The 19936-nt window shown below is 48.7% G+C and overlaps 1 long non-coding RNA gene across 1 annotated transcript; it reads left to right on the forward strand.

Annotated features, from left to right (window-relative positions):
• The first annotated feature begins 14714 nt into the window (after positions 1-14714).
• Positions 14715-18479, forward strand: LOC116573161. Its single transcript, XR_004278628.1, has 3 exons — positions 14715-15292; positions 15853-17063; positions 17179-18479. It is a non-coding gene; the product is annotated as an uncharacterized LOC116573161 (long non-coding RNA).
• Positions 18480-19936: the final 1457 nt, after the last annotated feature.

Genomic DNA, 19936 nt, shown 5'->3' on the forward strand with positions numbered 1-19936 from the left:
GTTGCAATGACGTGGATGGAACTAGAGGGTATTATGCTGAGCAAAGTAAGTCAATCAGAGAAAGACAATTATCATATGATCTCTCCAATATGAGGAATTTGAGAAACAAGGCAGAGGATCATAGGGGAAGGGAGGAAATAAAAATAAAAGAAGATGAAACCAGAGAAGGAGACAAACCATAAGAGACTCTTAATCTCAGGAAACAAACTGAGGGTTGCTGGAGGGGAGGGGGGTAGGAGGGATGGGGTCGCTAGGTGATGAGCATTGGGGAGGGTATGTGCTATGGTGAATCCTGTGAATTGTGTAAGACTGATAATTCACAGACCTGTACCCTTAGGGCAAATAATACATTATACATTGATTAAAAAAAAGTTCTGGAATCTGCAACTGCTTTTTGGTTTATTTGTTGGTTAGTTGGTTGGCTTTTCTTGATAACAGTCACCGAACCCTTGTGGGTGCCACACACTCTGCTTAGCACTTTCCCTGCATTGCCATCAATTCTCATAATCTGTTCTTAAAAGGCCCATGTTACCATAATGCTTTAAATTTAATTTATTTTTTAACAGATTGAGAAACGGAGGCTCAGAGAATAATAACACTTATCCCCGACCTGTGTCGCAGGGACGTCAGTGGCGGGGGTGGTGGTGGTGGTGAAGATGCGGTGGTGACGGTGACTCAGCCTCCTTTAATCAATCTTTAGGTCCCAAGGAGGCCTTTGGAGTTGATGGCCCTGAGCAGAGCACCTGATGTGACGATGCCCCCCGTCAAAGGCCACTTCTAGGGCAGGTGCTTGGGGAACTGCTGCAGGATGAGGTTGCTCAGGGCTCTGGATCTGAGGAAGGAGGTCAGAGTGGAGTTGCAGAAAATGGCCAGGGAAGACCCTGCTCCATGCTGCCCTCTACCCACCAACCCCTTGGGTTGTGTGCATAGAGATCCCCTGACAGAGGGAGGCCATGAGGCTCCCAGCAGCTGCCCTCCCGCCGGCGCCCAGCTCTCCTGCTCTTCTAGGCCACACCAGCAAGCCGGGGGAAATGCCACGGATGACCATTAGAGCAAATTCATTTCACTGTATTCCAACAAGTCATCTTTATTCTTGGGATCTCCCACCTGAACTGAACACTAGGGTCAGGTGGAGGTGAGCTCTGGTCTGTACAGCTCTGGACCTATCTCCTGCCCCCACTTGTCATCCCACCCCCAAGCTTCAGGTCAGTCCTAGAGGCTGAGACCCTGTCTTCTCACTGCCAACAGCGTACTCCCACCCATGTGGGCCATCATCTCAGTACTGGTGTCCTTTAGAGAAAATGATAGGGGACCCTAGTTTGCTCTGTGTGTGTGTGTGTGTGTGTGTGTTTTAATAACTAAGACCCATAATTTTATTTTATTTTTTTCTGCTTTTAAGTTTGGATTCAATTAGCCCACATATAGCTCCTCATTAACTTCAGAGGTAGTGTTTAATGATTCACTACAACATTCACTACAATGTTCAATGATTCACTACAATACCCAGTGCTCACGTGCCCTCCTTAATGCCCATCACCTGGTTACCCCACCCCACCCCCTCTCTTTCCATAATCCTCAGTTTGTTTCCAGGAGTCCAGAGTCTTTCATGGTTTGTCTCCCTCTCTGATTTCTTCCCATTCAGTTTTCCCTCCCTTCCTCTATGGTCTATTTCTTGAACATCACATATGGGTGAAACCCTATGATGATTGTCTTTCTCTGACTGACTTATTTCACTCAGCATAATGCCCTCCAGTTTCATACGTGTCCATGTAAATGGTATTCATCCTTTCCGATGCCTGAGTAATATTCCATTGTGTATATGGACCACATCTTCTTTATCCATTTGTCTGTCGAAGGACATCTCAGCTCCTTCCACAGTTTGGCTATTGTGAACCTTGCCACTATGAACACTGGGGTGTGGGTGAGGGGACCCTAGTTTTGTAGTAAAAGCCACTTTTTTCCCCACGCTCAATCTCTAGCCCAAACTGTTTTAATAAAGTACTTCGCCAAGGAGAAAGAATGAAAGAACAGGAGGAGAGGACAAAAACTAGAGGAGGGCAAGTCCTCCCCACTCCCCAGAGGAAAACCTGTGGAAACATCTGGGAGCCTCCAGCTCCTCCTCACAGACCAGGCAAGGTGTTTATATTCGGCCAGAGCTGGAATCATGACAGATTATTTTGCCTGCAGGGTCTCAGCAACATTTTGTAGGTGGTCTTGTAAAAGAAAGCAAATATTTAAGGCTTTTCTCCTTTCCTTTCCTTGACTGTTTACGTGGGGAGAGAGGTACCAGTTGTTCCTGATAAGAGCCAGGGAGGGAGGCACGTGGAAACGGCCTCGGCGTGCACAGCTTGAGCCTGCTGGCCGTGAGCGTGCGAGACGCACCCCTCCCCCCCAACACAGAGGGGAAAACTGACCGGGACTATTGAAGTAGATTGCTTCTAGACCACAGCACTTGAGAGAAACATCTATAAAATCATGTATGGTCCAGATGACCTTAGACACACCACCTAGCAAATCAGGGATCAACAAATGGCAAGAAGGTAGGCACGTCTGCATGTCTAAGAATACTATTATCGTATTTGTATTCTATGCACCTTGAAAAAGAAAAGCCAACCAACTACATGGTCCATGTTATAAGTTTATGTATGTGGCTGTCATCATAAAATACATCCATGGAGAAGTTACAGGGAGTTCAGTTAATTACTGTACAATTTACCTGGCCCTTTTTAGGAATTTTTGATCCAGTGTTACAGAAGGGGATCAGAGACCATACCATCTATAATAACAACTGAGATTTGTATGTCATTTTACAAGGTACCAAGTACTCTTACGACATCGTATCATATGGTCTTCACCAAATCCTATGAAGGTTAAGCACCTGGCTCAGGGTCCCACAGTTGTTAAGAGCAGAGTGAGTGACTGGGTCACGAGCCTCAGTGCCGTTTCTGCTCCAGGCACTGATGTCTTCAGGCCCAGGCCTGGGCTGTTGTGGGGCACAGACCGGGGAATCTAACAGCAGAGGCCGTGCCGTGAGTTGGACAAAGGGCTCATCGGAATTTCTGTGGTGTAAAGAATGGTGAGCGTGGGATGGGGTGTAGGGAGGTTGGTTGAGAGCTGGCTGGGGTTGAGAGCTGGCTGATGGCTGTGCTACAGCAGAAAGGGGCTCCCGTCTAGGCCAGGCCAGCAGAGCAGTTGCCGAGGTCCACCTCAGAATGTGTTTCTGCGGGGAGTCAACAGTTGCTTGTTTGAGTGGTGCCAGATGGTGTGGTTGAGGAGAACGTGCAGGGGCGAGGAGGGTGAACAGAGCCAGCAGGGACCCCCAAATGTAGCCATTGCTGCTGAGCATTTACAATGGGCCAGACAGACCCACAGCAGATCCTGCCTCCTCTCCCTGGTTCTTCATAGGAACTTTTGTCAGACCGGCTCCACCCCCAAGGGGACAGAGAGTCGGAGCCATTGAAACCATGTCCAAGGTCCCACAGTTGCTAAATCAGGGCCAGCCTCCAATCCTGTCTGCCCCTTTTGCCGCCCAAGTGCCTCCCCACTGTCTGGACTGTCTCACACGGTCCAGACACTTGAGATGTGAAAACAGAGGGGAGCTCCAAGAGGAGGACAGAAGGAAGAGCTGAGGCCTGAAACTTGCTTTTAGAGCCTGGGAAAATGGCAAAAACGCCTCTTTGTAGGACACATGGAGGGAAGATCCTTGGGCTCCTCGTCTGTCAAAGGGGGTCACAGCGTTTGATGGCGTTATAAAGATAAATTCAAGTAATGTGTCTAAAGGACTCTGTTAACTGCAAACCGTAAGGCAGATGTAAAGTTGTTTTCTTATTTTAACCCTGGGGATTTTGTTTCGGTATATAAGGAGAAATGTTTCATGGTTAAAAAGAGATTTCTGGGACCATCTCATATACATGAGGATGATACCATCCAACAAGAACAACAATGACCGCCGCCACCATGAAGCAGGAAAGAGGAATCATTGGCAGGACGTGGAGAAATTGGGGTGAAGCAGCCGTGCCGGCAGGCCTGGGGCCGGGGGCAGTTCTTGTGGAAAATGGTGTGGTGTTCCTCCAAAAGACAACAGACACAGGGGAGCTGGTGGCTCAGTCATTAAGTGTCTGCCTTCAGCTTAGGTCATGATCCCAGGGTCCTGGGATCAAGTGCCGCATCGGGATCCCTGCTCAGTGGGAAGTCTGCTTCTCCCTAGTTGTGTTCCCTCTCTCCTGTCTCTCTCTCTTTCTCTCTGTCAAATAAATAAATAAAATCTTAAGAAAAAAATGCAACAGGGGTGCCTGGGTGGCTCAGTGGGTTAAAGCCTCTGCCTTCGGCTCAGGTCATGATCCCGGGGTCCTGGGATCGAGCCCCACATGGGGCTCTCTGCTCAGCAGGGAGCCTGCTTCCTCCTCCTCCTCTCTCTCTCTGCCTACTGGTAATCTCTGTCTGTCAAATAAAGAAAGAAAGAAAGAAAGAAAGAAAGAAAGAAAGAAAGAAAGAAAATAAAGAAAGAAAGAAATCTTAAAAAAAAAAAAATGCAACAGCCATAACCACATGACCCAGAGAGTCCACTCCTGGATATGCCCCCAAAAGAGATGAAAGCAGGGTCTGGAGGCATTTGTACACCTGTGTTCACGGCAATCATAGGCACAATAGCCAAAGGGGGGAAGCAACTCCAGTGTCCATTAGTGGACAAATGGACAGGCCAAGTATGGGATGTGCATGTGTTAGCGTGCGTTACTCAGCATTAAAGAGGAAGCAGATTCTAGAAATGTCGACAACAGCCGAACTATGGAAAGAGCCTAAATGCCCATCAACAGATGAATGGATAAAGAAGATGTGGTATATATACACAATGGAATACTATGCAGCCATCAAAAGAAATGAAATCTTGCCATTTGCAATGATGTGGATGGAACTAGAGGGTATCATGCTGAGCAAAATGAACCAATCAGAGAAAGATAATTACCATATGATCGCCCTGATATGAGGAATTTGAGAGGCAAAGTGGGGGGTTTGGGAGGTAGGGAAGGACAAAATGAAACAAGATGGGATCAGAAGGGATCAGAAGGGAGACAAACCATAAGAAGAGACTCTTAATCTCAGGAAATAAACTTAGGGTTGCTGGGCTGAGTAGAGGGGGTGCAGGGAGGGAAGGGGTGGTTGGATGATGGACACTGGGGAGGGCATGTGCTATGGTAAGTGCTATGAAATGTGTAAGCCTGATGATTCACAGACCTGTACCCCTGGGGCTAATAATACATTCTATGTTAATAAAAATGATTTTAAAAGAGCAGATCCTGACCCAGGCTACAGCACAGATGGACCTTGAGGACATTACGGAAAATAAAATAAGCCACAGTCATAGAAGGACAAATTTGGGGTGATTCTACTCATAGAGGGCACTGTTGTTGTCTGACTTGCCTAAGGCAGAAAGTAGAATGCTGGTTACCCAGGGCTGGGAGGGCAGGGGGCGGGAGGCTGGAGTAAATAGGGACAGGGTTTCGGTTTTGCAAGATGAAAACAGTTCTGGAGATGGAGGGTGGTGATGGAGGCGCGATGTTACCAACGTATCGAACACGGCTCAACTGTATGTCTAAAAATGGTTCGGGTGGTAAATTTCGCATTGTGTGTATTTTATCACAATTGAAAAAAAAGAGGCTGATGGGAGCCACTCTGGAGGCTCACAGAGCAGGGACCCCAAAGTGGGCCTTCCCTGCCTTGGGGTCCTGGGCTTGGTGGTATGCTCCCTGTTGATTCTCTGTCAAGTGCGAATTGTTTCCTGGGAGGGATTTACTCACTTTGGGCTCTGCCATCACTGGGCCAGTGTCCACCCTGAGAATCGATCCTGCGGTGAGGCACGCTCATACTTGGCAGAGCACTGGTTTCAGTCTTATGCCTATTTTGTGCAGTTTTTGAAATCAGAGAGTGCCTCAAACTGTTAGGATTTTACCGTTTCCGATATGCTGAAACTTTTCAGAAATTTCCCTATTTTGTGCTCTTTAAAAGAATACCTTGAGTGCAGAAAGGGACAACCCAGGCTTTGGAGAAGGAATCTTTACAGGCATCTATTTCAGGCCCAATTCAAGACCCTCAGTGGCCTTTCAGAGGATGGGAGGGTGTGCAGGAAGCCCCTAGAAACCCCTCCACCTGAGAAAGTCTTGGGAAACCAAGCACCCCTACAGTCAGTCATCACAGCCCCCAGGGTGGTGGGGAAGGAGGGCAGGACAGCTGGGTCCTAAAGGAGAGGCTTCCCGAAGTTGCCTGGGGACAGGTGGAGAAGACGATTTTTCAAAAGGCCCACCTGGAAGGCTCCGCTGGAGGTGCTCGGAGGGTCATCTTCAACACGGGCTGCAGAAGGCAAGGTCAGGGGCATCCGAGGGCCTTAGGCATCGTGCCCTCCAGGGAGGCCAGGTTTGCGGAAAGCAGGGTACCTAAGGTCTAGCCCAACACCCTGTCTGTTGCCCCCTGGCACACAGCTACGCCAACTCCTCAGCCTACCTGGCCTCTGTCAGGGCAAAGCAGGAGTGCTTGCCCGGCTTCTGCTTCACAAGATTGTAGGGACCAATGAGATAGTGGTTGAGAAAGACCTTTCCAAGGGAAAGTGCCCCCAGGTGCCAGGCAGGCCCATCATCGTCGATTTGGGTACTGGGACAATTTGCAAGGAGCCCCCTGCTGCCGTGGGACATCCTCGTGTGGGAACAAAGGGCAGCCAGCGGAGAATCGTCTGAGAGCCCCTGCCCATCAGGTCGGGAAGAAATGCCATCTGCTCCCAAAGATGACAAGGCCCTGCTGGGGGCAGAGCTGAGGAACAGAGGAGAAACTCCTTGACTGGAGTGTCTAGTGTCCTTCTCTAGGACGGGCTCTGGGAGCAGCGCGCTCCACATCAGGCTGTGTTTTCTCTCTTCCAGAAGTTCAGCCACGGTGGTCTCTGGCGGACCCTGTGCTCGCTCCAGGAGCTGCTTCAAGGCTGGTTTCCTGATGGCTCATGAAAACCGTTTCGCTCAACCACACACCGTAAATCAAGTGCATTTCTCTGGCCATTTGCATTGAAATTGACGTTGGCGTTTGGCCACGCACTCTCTGGAAGGGCAGGCTGGTTTGTGGCCTTCGAGGAGGAGCCGAGTGGGAACCCCAGGAGGACGACAGAGCACGGACTGGGCCGGGTAATGCGGGAGGAAGGACGCCCACGTCCAAGGGGCAGGCTGGACCGGCGGTGGTCGCTTGCTTCTCTCTGGAGACCTGTCAAGTTTATCCCACGTGCTAAGATCTCTGAGTTTCCTGAGGGACACGCTCGACTGCATGGGGGCCCGGGGCGGGGGGAGGTAGGAGAGTAAACCGGAGCCTATAACAACACACCTGCTCATGAGGAGATTCCCCCAGGAAAGCAGAAATGACTAGAACGAAAACAAGGGAAAGAATGAATGAACACGTAAAGGGCGTCCTTTTTCCTAGAGAAGACCCGATACTTGTAAAGGGCTTTAACGTGTTCAACGCCCGACAGATTTCATCTCCTCAGCCTTTCGAGGGACCCCCTTGGAGATGCCTTGACACCCCAGAGAAGTGAGGCTCGAGTTCACAGCGCTGGAAACTGGAGATAGGAACTGAAGTCTCACCTTGTAAATCCGCCCCTTTGGAAGTGCTGCGAGCAAGGGTTCCAGAATCCAAGCAGCCACGGCTGATATGAGCCTCAGGAGAGGCCTTTCAGGGGATTCACTCTCTTAGCCGTGCCTGTCGGTGGTCAGAGCGGCTCTGCCAGCCCTGAGGGCCCCGGGATGGCTTCGGGGAGGATAAGGCAGGCAGATCCCAGTCCTGTAGACTGCAGATGGACACAGGCATGCTGTGGAATCTGGTCAGGGGCGATGGCCTCCGGTCCCACTTTGCTCCCACTTGCCTCACTATCTTGGGACCTTTTACAAAAGTCTAGCCATTCAGAGGCCATTGGATCTCTTCAGAAATGACCAAAGTGCAGAAGAAAAAAGTCCACGGCCCCGGGGAGTTCCCTTCAGGGTCCCAGGTCGTTCTGAGGACTGTGGGCGGCAGGCAGGATCCTACAGAACCCAGGCCCAGAGAGGCAGAGAAACAGGCCCTGTGTGGCAGTCAAAGGAGTAGTGGCCTGGAGGTGTGGGCCTGCCGGGGGCCTCGCCTTGGTCCCGGAGTGTTCTCCTGTTCCCCGCGGTATGGGGATAAGCACTTTGGAGAGAAGTCATGGGCTGAATTGCGCTCTCCTCCCCAGTTCGTTTGTTTTAATCCCAACCCTGACACCTCAGGCCGTGACTGTATTTGGATAAAAGGTCTTCAAAGAGGTCATCAAGGCAAAAAAGAGGTCGCTGAGGTGAGCTCTTAATTGATCTGACAGGTAGCCTTCTAAGAGACCAGAACACAGAGGCATTGAAAGACCATGGGAGTTCATAGGGAGAAGACAGCCCTCTACAAGCCAAGGAGAGATGCTTCCAGAGAAGCCAACACTTCCAACACCTTGACTGGGGACGGCCACTCCAGCACTTGGGAAAATAAATTTCTGGTTTAAAACCACCCAATCGGTGGCACTTAGTCACGGCAGCCTGAGCAGATGAACACAGGAAGGTCTCACCTGAAAATTGCCATGTCCCATCTCCTGCTGGGGTCCAGTGTTTGGGCCACGATGGAATGGTGACCGTGGTCCTGCCTGGACTCCTGGAGAAGGCGGGCACTTTCTCTTGGAAAGGTCTTTCTTAGCCATGGTCTCATTTGTCCCTACCATCTTGTGAGGCAGATGCCCTGTCTCTCTGAGGCTCTGGAGCTTTCCATAAGGTTACCATCCCTCTCTGAACACCATCTATTTCCAAACCGTGCTTTGGGGCTCAGTAGAACTGTTCCAAGGTCCCCGCGAGTGCAGATGCCTTTGCAGGGCTGAGGGGTGGGCTGGGGACCGAACAGGCTCTGACCCCGCCCTCACTTCAAGCTCACCTCAAGCTCATGCAGTTAGAGTGTATTGGTTTTAAATATTGGCTCTTACATAAAATCTTACTGAAAGAAGTAAGTGTTCTCTCCCCCTAATTAATCTGTAAGAAGCCTGACAAGAGACCATTTCTCAATAGAATAGAATTTTGGCGCTTCCAGAGTTTACACTTAGTGATTTCTGTAAAGAACTGGCTTTGAAATCTTCATAGGTCTTCATGATGTACATTCGTATGACTGTATTCTCATCCCTGCTGTTACCGTCTCGGGAAAGAGCCCCCTTCAGTGGGGTGAGAGTGAGATGCTCTCGTTTTTCTTCCTTAGAGGCTGGAATGAGGCAGTGACAGGCCTGACACAGGCTTCTCACCTCCTCTCAGCCCCCAGGAACCTGCCGTCTGCACCTTTCTCCAGCTTCCTCCCCACTGCCTTTCTAGTCTTTACCACTAGCTGGAAAAACAAGCTGCACTGTTAATAGTCATTGCAGGGAATCAGGCGAGTGGCAAGTTGGCAAGCCTGGACATTTTTCTTCCAAAACGTGTTGGAGAGGAAGGCGTTTGTAGTCCGGCTCTGCCAGATCGGGCTGGGGTGTGGGGTTAGCCAGGACCCAGCCCATGTACGCTGTGGGAACATCTGTAAGGAGAGGGCGGATCAGAGTTTTCGGGAGTGCCCTGGAGGGCTTGCCAAACCACAGATGCCCCATTGCGGAGCTGCAGACTCAGTAGGTCTGCAGCTGGTCCTAGTGTTTGAGTCTCTAACACATGTCCGGTGCTGCTGCTGCTCCTGCCTAGGACCTCACTTTGGGGACCACATCCCAGGGACCAGGTGGAGGCAGGCAGGCAGTATGCACAGGGAGGTACTCTACTAACTTCCCTGGGATCTGAGGTTCCCTGAGCACATCTAGCGAGCCTGTTCATTGGATGCATAAGCCCTCAAGGTGGATGGGAGGGGAGAGGCAGCCTCTGGGATGCACGCTGCCCCAGCTGGCCATACTTTCGGTCTCCCCTTCTTCGCCTGGTGCACTGACTGCTCCATGGAGGTTTAGCAACGGGCTAGCTTGTCCAACACCCTGAAAGGTCTCCAACTCTTCTGCCCTAAGCCCCCTGCAGCCGTCCTGCACGGATGCAGCCTCCTGTGGGTGGATGTCCTTATCCTTGCCCATAGATACCCACTATGTAGGATTGGGGTCTTTTTCTGGGGTCTTGGAACCCTGTCCACATTCGATACAACCCAGAGAATTATTCAGCTGCCTCCTTGCTGAGTTCTGAACCCTGAGTGTTGAGGACCAGGAGGCATCAGAAGTGTAAGCAAGAACTGGAAGAGGGTCCCTTCATGGGAGGCCCTTGGTCCCCGGACCAGGTCCTTGGCAGAACCACCCAGAACAGCCTCCACCTGTTCATGCCCTTTGGATGACCCAGGTACAGAGGGAGAAGCTCTTAGAAGCATAGCCCACTGGTGCCCATAGGCCATGTGAGCTAGAAAAGCCCATTTCTTGATGTGGTACTGCCTTACGAGGGTCCTCTCCACCTTTTTGACTTGCCACGATCATCATCCTATCCTCTGTCTTCACTGCACATTATTGTCTGGCTGTACCTAGCGTTTTCGTTTTGTGGGTATGCACATATGCATGTGTGTAAATACAAAATCTATGTCTCCCACTAGACAGTCAGCTTCAGGAGAACCAGTCTTTGGACGCTTAGCCCGTTACTGGTACCTATCCCCTGAGCCATGTCTGGCCTCCCGAGGCATCCAACAAATTGTTTTGAGAGAATAAATGAATTGAAACCATCCTCACTATCATTTCTTCATGACTCTTTGTTGATTACCAACCACCAATGTTTCTTGAATCTAATACTTTCTTTTAATCTTTTTTTTTTTCCTGCTGAGAAGACAGAAGTTGCTAAAATGTTTGATAAGCATTCAGGAGTCTGCTTCCCTTTTTCTCTGCCAAGCAAACAAATGACAAGACCCTTCCCTGTTTTTGGCTTTGATAAGAGGAAGTGTTGGATTAGCTGTTCTCTCTAAATTGACTTAGAGTTCCAAAATATTAACATATAAACTCTAAATGGTTGCAACTTTGGTGATCTATGCCCAAAATTTCCTTGCACATTCTGATGACTTAATGAGTGTGTGTTAGTTGTAACAGGTTTAAGAATGAGAGAAAACTGTGTTATTTATGGGTCTTTAGTTTAGAATCACAGCATAGTAAGGATGTGATTTCTTAAAACCAATATGGTAGCATGGCCTTCGTCTTGAAATGAAGCCATTGCTATACTTAAATTATGAGGGAAAGATGGAAGGAAGTAGAAATTACATTGCTTAAGAACTTAACCCTTAGAAAAGACAGGGATCATGCCTGGGACTGTTCCCTCTTTGGCTTTTCCAAGTTCTCATCACACAACAAATACTGTCAATCTTGCCTTCATGGATCCTCTTGCTTTCCTCTCTTGCTCTTGGTGCTAACCACATAGCTCCATCTCTAAATGGTTACACAGTCTCCAGTCTCTGTCCCAGTCATTCCACCCTTTGATCCCCCACCTGGTTAGAAGATGCCTTGCCAATGTTGGTAGCAACCGAAGAGTCTCCATGGCATGCCTACCTCACAGGCTATGGTTCATTCTCTTTCGTGAGACTTCGCAGCTCAATACGGGGTCAACGTTATTTTTTACTAATTATATTTCCCACTACTTCTCATCCAGCCACACTATTTCACTCTTTATTCCTTAAACCCTCCGTTAACATTCTTGTTCCTCAGTGCTGAACCATGTCATTTCCTTTGTGAAGGAAAGCTGTCCTTCATTTATTTAATAAATATTTATCATTATAAAGTGCTAATTACTGTAGCTTCCTCTAGTGCCTTAAAATATCAGCTCTGTAGTTAGAATGCTGCCTCCCATCTAGTTCTAACACTAGCTGAGTGATTTTGGGCAAGTGACTTATTTTTGCCTCAATTTCCCTGAAGTAGGATGAGATAACCATAAATAACACACTCTTGATAAGAACTAGACACCATTCCAAATGCTTTGGGGTGTTAACACACTTAATCCTCACATTTAATCCCTCACATTTGATGAGGTACTGACGTCATTCCCACTGACTGGATGAGGGCACCGAGGCATGGGAAGCGAGCTCCCATTTTGTTACTGAAGATCTCATGACCCATAAGGGGTAGAGTCAGGCCCTTGTCTCTGGTGGGCACAGTGCTCATCTCTGTAAGGTGCTGCCTCTTGAGGAAGAGGAAACTCTTAACACAATTGCTAGGGGTTGAAGATGGCTACTGCATATGAAGACCACAGAACAGTGCTGGGAGCCAAGCGCCATTTTGGTTAGTCCCATGCTCCTTTTGACGCCCTGCTTGGGTGTGCCTACTCTCTGAAGCTGTCCCTCACCCCCGGGCATGGTGACATCACACCTTCCAAAAGTAGATTTTCTGTCTATTTTCTATCTATTTGCCTCTTGTGCTATTTTTTTTTTTTAATTCTGAGTTGTCTTCTTATACTCGTGACTGATCTCTCCATCCAGAATTCGAGCTTCACATATTAAAAAATAGAGTTATTTATAGAAAAACTGAGGCCTAATAAAGTCAACAGGAGATGACTGACGTTGAAAAGAGAGATTGTTACTCAGTTCCCAAAAGGAGGGGGCACTTCACAACGCAGGAGGGTGGGGAGATAGAGGGGTATGTGAGAAAGGACCAGGACTGGTCAGGAGGCAGAGGGGGAGAGGGGAATGTGGGCAAGAGCCTTTACTGTGATTTCTGCAAAAAGGAGCAGGTGATGCCACATTACCGGGCTCGAGATTAACTAGTTTGAACATTTTCAGTGGGCTCTGGGCCATAAGAGTTGTCCCCAGTTGTCTGGCCGTGGGTGATCAGGGCAGAGGGATAGTGGCCCTGAGCATGGTTGGGTGTGGGCTCTGAATTTGTGGATTTGCATTTGAAAAACAGGCTTGCCCATGAATAGTCTACTGTCTCTGGGAACTGACCAATGAGAGGAGGTCAGTTCCTCCAGGATCAACAAGGTCCCCAGTTGTTAAAGCATCAGAAATACAGAAAATTATAGACATAGTCGCTACAGCAGGTAACTAAGAAACACATTTAATGCTTTTTACCTCTGATCCTAACTCAGTGTTTCTCAGAATGGGGCCTATAGAACATTTATATCAGACCTACTGGAGAAGTTTGGTAATAATGCAGGTCCTGGGCCGTGCCCTACACATTACACACCAGTGTCTCTGGAGATGGGGCCTAGTTATTTGTCTGTTTAACAGGTGACTCCCAAATTTACCATGGGTTGAGAACTATTGCCATACCTGTCTTGTCTCCACTCTGGGCTATCAAAGTTAGCTCCGAGTTGAGAGGAAGGCCAAACTAAACTCTTAGGAAAGGGAACAACATTCCTAAATGGAAAGCACACCGGTTATCTCATGACCACCTCCCTGGCTCTGCCAGAAATAATGAACTTCTGGAACAGTTGAGGGCTTCCTGGAAGACACGCAGAAAGGGTTTCCTATCTCACTAAAGGAGGAGAGTGGACTAATAGAAAAAAGGGAGCTGTAGTCTGGATTGTGGTTGGAGCTGCAGGAAACCAAGAAATGAAAGCAACTTATGTTGTGTCCTGTCAAGTTGTTTTCAGCGATGAGCCAAGGAGCCCACCGCTGGAGCTGTGAGATGTGACCACGTGCCTGGAATTTACCTACTCGCCTCTGGTTTGATCCCAAACTAATGCAGCCATGTAGTTCTGAGCTCAAAAAGGCCAATGGAACTTTTTTCCCTCTTTTTTAAAGTCAGATTACATTTGAGAGCCTGTAGGCCCAAGCTTGGGACACTGGTGTTCCACCTGGACTCTGTCAAGAGGCGGGGACAATGGGAACAGCCATATGGCTTAGAAGATTTGTTATAGGGGGCAGCAGGGGTCACAGGAGGTCAGAAGTGCGGGCACAAAGCTCTGTGGTATGGGTCTGTGGCCAGGAGGGGGTTGGGGCACACGGCCAGGGATAACCCCTCAGAAAAGATCAAGTCCAAGTGGGACAAAGGGGAAAGACCCAATTTTGGGGGCAGTTTGGGCCCCAGATCTGTGGGTCCAGTCAGCAGTGCAGACAAGAGCCCTGGAGTAAGGAGTGGGGCACCTGCAGTAGTTTCCTCAGAAGAATCCGTTCTGCTTCTGTCGCCAGCCTTCGTGAAGGTTGAATTGCCTGCCTCCAAGGTTCAGCCTATGCTAATCCCCTTCGAAGGCTTGGCAGGGACTTACTTTACAGAAGGATTTTGTGCTGTGCTGGGGTCACCGTTTCTGGGTGCCTGCCCTTTTGGCCTGACCCCCCTAGGGGTTCTCTGAGCCACCCCAAACGTTCGATACATCTCTGCGAAGAAGACGAGCTGAGACTCATCCAACGAGCGGACCACGGACATTACTGAGCAGATTCCAAATTATGTGAGGCCCACCCAAATGTGTCTTTTGTTGTGACTTGGCACACGCTCCTGCTCTCTCCATACCCTGATTTCCCCCCTTCACTCCCTGAAGAAGGACCTGACGCTGCCTTTGGAGAGTCCTACCCAAGATGTTGGAATGGACGTTGCCAAGAAAGTTTCATGTTGTGTAGCGAAGACAGCAGGACTGACTCATCCCTGTATGACTGGCGCTCTCCCCCGCCACCCCTTCCTCATTGTTTTGAAGTCCTGTTCTTTGTGGTGCTAGCCTGGGTGTGTCTAATTTAGGCCACTCTGCCTACCAGACCCACTCTTCATGTGCAAATGACGAGTTTGGGAAGTCAGAGACAGTTGGGTCCCCAAGAATACAAGTTAGAAAACAATGGAGAAAGAAATGATCTCTCATCAGTGGAACCCCAGGGCAGTCCTGCTGGGGAGCCCTCAGAATCAGGCTGAGGCCAGCCCTTCCCAATTCATTGCAGTCTTAACTTCAGGTTTTAATATGAAATTCAGCAGCTCGGCTTATTTTAAACTTGAGAAATCTGTGGGGTTTTTTGGTTCTGTTCAAAGCAAATGAGCATTTTCCTTTTAGTCTTGTTTAGACAGTTGTATAAATGGATCTGTCAGTCAGAGGGAACAAAACACACAGCCCCTTTTCCTCTAGATGATGATAGAGATTGCGAGAATGATAATGGTGATGGATGGCCACGGAGCCGCCTCATCTCGGAGGCTCCTGACAAGGCTGCTAGGGGTTTGGCGGAGGAACATTCCTTCTGCTTCGTGAGGTAGGAGCTGAGCACCGCAGGTAGGAGGGAGGCAAATGGCGAGTATCTTCAGCGTTCTGCTTGATCTCCTGAAATGCCACCTAGGAAAAGCTGGAATGGGCAATGCTGGCACAGAAGTCTCTACTCCATCCACGTTCTCGGGGACACCAGGGTGAGTTCCCGCCGTTTGGCACCGGGGCTGCTGAGGAGGACAGTCCAGGGCTGGTTAGACAGACAAGCGTGTCGTGAGGAGGGCGTGATGGCCAAGCCGGGAGTCCTGAGCGGCTCGTCACCCCACACCTCAGCCTACTTTCCCTGCGAGGTGTCTCTGCCCACTCACGGTGCTTGTGAAACTCGGAGCAAAACATGCTCTGAAGATATCAGGAGATGTGGAGAATGTTAAGTATGTAAAGCTTTTTCTAGAAATGTGGTTCAGTATTTTCTCATCAACAACTGAAACTAAGATGCCTCGGAGGACTCCGGTTGGGGAGGGGTTGACCAGACAGAAGCAGAGTCTGCTCTCCCTCCAGGTCTCTCTGTTCCAAAGCGTTCCGAGGGCCATGACCTTGACCCCGATGGCTAAGCTGCCTTTTCCCTGGACTCACCCTGACTGCTGGTTCCTGGAACGTCTCCCTCTCTCCTTGGAGAGTTCTTGGAGTCTGTAACTCCCCGCCGATGTGGGCCACCTGCCCTGTCCCACCATTTCACATGTGCGTTCTCTTTTCTTTCCAGTTAAATCACAAGCCATGCAAAGGACACGGTGTCTGTCTCAGCGTCTGCCTCTCAGGAAGTGCTGCTGTGGCTCCCAGGCTCTGAGCCCCCGGCAGGAGGGCCCTTGGAAACCTTGACGAAGTCTGGCACGGTCGTTGTACAGTGGAAGAAAATTCATTGAAGAGAATCTGAACGTTCGCGGTGTGTGACAATGTCCTTACACTGCTTCTTAGGCCCCAAAACTTTACTTACTGGGTCCTGTTGCTCAGCGCCTTTCTCAGTGGTGGGGAGTCAGGGGTCGTAAAAGAAAAGGCATATTTTCTAGGTCAGAGCTTCTTAGGCTTTGCTGCACGTCATCACATGGGGGCTTGGTGTCTGTGTCGGGCTTTTTCAGGGGTTTAATTTTAGGACATGGTGAAGTACATGGGTAAAACTTGCTTAAGAACTCCAGAATGAGGCATCATTCTTAGCCAGGCACAGCCATCGCGAGGACAGGCCAGGCCGCCCTACCTCGAGGGGGCCGCCCCCGCAAGACTCATAAAGAAGAGCAGGGAACACTCGCTGTCTGCACACCGGCTTGCCCCTGGGGGGCAGAGCCCAGGAAGCTGAGAAGCGAAGTTCATCCCACATGTGTTGACCACATTGCATTGCTTCTCCCTTAGGGAAGAGTGAGAAGGTACAGGGGCCAGGCGAGGCCTGGAGTGTTACAGCTGGTGGAGCGCCGTAAGCACACAGGAGGAGAACGGAATTGTCCTCTTTCTAATATTCCTGGGATTTGTCTGGGTCTTTTAAGTCACCAAGCTTATTCTCGGAAGATAGGAGGCTGTGGAGACAGGGCTTATGCTCCTCTTCAGGAGATCTCTTCGGGAGTTTCTAGAAGCCACAGCAGCCAGGCCACACTTCCAAAGTTATGATCCTGTGGCTTGGGGGCAGGGAGAAGGTGGGTGCGGTCAGAGGGCAGGCTCTGGGGTAGGGTTCATTGGGCTCAGATCTCAGCTCTCCTCATCCCTCGTGCATTAACTTACTTGGGCTGCTCTAACACACTGCCCACCTCAAGAGGCTGCCCGACTTCCTAACAGAGTATTATCTATCACGACACCTGGCCCTGTCCTGGAGTGCCTGTTGGCCTGATGGTGGCCCCTTCTCTCTGAAACTCTGGCCCGTGGACAGGACGCTCTGGAGAATTCTCTGGAATTGATCACAGTGACTGCAGCCACAACTTGGGGAGGCAGGTCTGTACTACGTTTTCACTATTTTTCTTTGGTGCTAAGGGAAACTCAGAGAGATTGTGTTTGTCTTCCTGAGGTTAAGAGCTGTTTCTCTAATGGTTTCCTTTCCTGTTGCCAGTGTATCCCTGCAGGACCACAGCCTCAATCTTCTCCATGGAAAAAAGAAACGTTTTCCTGCTGGTGACTGAGATGTCTGGCTCTTTCCTCTTTCCTCACAAGCGCTTATCTCTAAGCCTGAAGGGATTTGCAAAGTTGAAAGCAAGCAGCAGTGCAGTATTGTAGTTACAAGGGAGAGACAAAGTGACGGGATAATCCCACCTTATCTGTCAGGCATTAAAAGTGCCATTTCCAAAGAGGAGGCACAAATGAGTCCTCTGAACGAATTTTGACATCCGCTCTTCACCACAGATCAGAGAATATCATTCACGATCATTTACTGATCTTGGTTTTGTAAGATATGTGAGCCTGGAGGGTACATTCTATTCCTTTTAGGAAAAACAGTATAATTTGCTGTCCTTTAAGAGCTATTTTAGAACTTGGATAAAATATTCGAATGAGGCTATTCTCTTAATTAGAGAACATTATTGGTTTATCTGTTTACTATTGTATAGAACTACTTTATGCCAAAAAATAGAACCAGTCCCATGAACAATGGAAAACCGAATGAGAAGGTCTGCCTTCCAAATGGTGATATTTGATTAGGGGAGACAGACAACACACATCAACGTTAACATTAGAAATTATAAATAAGGGGCGCCTGGGTGGCTCAGTCAGTTAAGCGTCTGCCTCTTGATTTCAGCTCAGGTCATGATCTCAGGGTGCTGAGATGGAGCCTGGTGACCCCTTCTCGTTTGGGACAGAGTCGGCTTGTTTGTGTCCCTCTGCCCCTCCCCCCTGCTCACTCCAGCATGCTCTCTTCCTCTCTCTCCCTAAAATAAAAAAGTAAAATCTCAAAGTAAAAGAAGCTATAAATAGAACGCAGACCCTCAGAGGGAAGATGCTTATTGGGTGGGTGGGTGAGCTGGCTCTGGCGCAAGGCACCCTAGAGCTGGGCATGGGAGGAAAGGCAGAATCCCCAGAGAACCAGTCTGGTGTCTCAAGCAGGACGGTGCACTCAGGGGCCAGTGCGAGGCTGGGCGAGGGGTGGAGGGCATTCCGAGCAGGGTGCGAGATACGGGTGGGCACTGGGGATGAGCTCAGAGATGCTGGTCAGGACCCGGTCCCGGAGGGATGAGAACATTGGAACCCCGATGGAGACGGATGGAGAACTCCGTGGAGTGCGCCCCTCGACACTCCCTTTCTAGTGACTGTAGAATGGACTCCGATGGTTGAAGGTCATGGATGGGGTCCATTTTTTCAACAAGATGGCATGAGGGCCTGCGCTAGGGACTAATCTAATGCTGAAGCATGGTATGATTTCGAAACAACAACTTTTTCTTGTGAGAAGAGCCTGGCCTGCAAGCCAGCTGTCTTGCTGACTCATCCCTTCTGCTGCAACCTGCAAGGCGGTGTGTTGGGGATGGTGGTTCTCCAGGATGGAAGGAGACAGATCTTTGAGCAACTGTGTAGAGCGGAGTCCTTCCCAGCCTCCAACGACATCATTTTTTATACAAACTGCTGCCTGTACACTTTGTAAGGACTAAGATTTTTTTAAAGTTAAAAAACAAAGCATGATAAAAATCATATATTCTCACCACCCAGATATCACACTTTTAAAGGATTAGACATGTCCCCCTGGCTCTTTTTCTATATATGTATGTGTGTGCACATACATGCTATGTATTTCTATATGTGTTTCTATATATGTATGTGTGTGCACATATATGTTATGTTTTAACCAAAATAAGATAATGCTGTACACACAACAAATATGTATGTATATATCAAGTAGGTAAAGATACATGGGTATATACACAGTACCTATTTTTTTTTTTTTTACCAAAATGAGATTTTACGGTAATACTATCTGTGCATATATATCTTCACTCACACACACATACATATAACACATGTGTAGATGTGTATCTTTAGTGAAAATCAGATCAAATTGTACATACTATATTGTAGTTTTTTTTAACAATCTTTGCTCCTCCATTTCAATAAATTTTGAGCTCATAAAAAATAACCAGACCATATTCAAGTTTCTCCAATTAGTCAAAACATTACATTTATTGTTACTTTATCTAAATAGCATTAAATCCAAGATGGCAACTAGTTTTTATGTCCCTTTAGAATGCTTTATTCTAGAAGAGCCCCTTTTAAAATTACACTGATTTATTGAAGGGACACAGATTCTTTCTAAAAACGAAGGAAGAGAAAACGTTGCCAAGCTAGCTTCACCCGATTCCAAAACCTGACAAAGACATTAGGAGAATAAAAAACTGTTAACCATTTTCCCTTGTATATATATAGATGCAAAATATAGATGCAAATATCCTTACCGACATATTACCACCCCATTATGTGGAGGACCGTATAATTATCTCAACAGGTGCAGAAAGAGCATGCCAAAACACTCAGCCTTTCGGGGTTTCACAGTGTTTATCACATGTCTCCATTTTTTCTGGTTGGGGCTTGAATATGTCCTCGCCCTGCCTGAGTTCAGCTGACCGCACCCTTGTGGTTCCCCGCCCTGCTCTCGGAGCTCTTTCTGTATTTGCCAGGATTAATGTTTAGTAACAAGCTCAGGGAACCCCTATGCAAATTCGTGGACTCCTTCTCTTTACAGTCCCTTCCTGTCCTTTTCCCTGGCCCCACGCCACGTACAGCTGGCCCCAGCTCTCCTGTTCCCATCTCCTCAGACCTCCTTTCTGCTTCGATACTTTTCATCAGCTGGGGGCAGAAAGCACCTTTGGGAAGAAAGCTAAGAGACTCTA

Source organism: Mustela erminea, chromosome 14, assembly GCF_009829155.1.
Source record: "Mustela erminea isolate mMusErm1 chromosome 14, mMusErm1.Pri, whole genome shotgun sequence".
Taxonomy (NCBI): domain Eukaryota; kingdom Metazoa; phylum Chordata; class Mammalia; order Carnivora; family Mustelidae; genus Mustela; species Mustela erminea.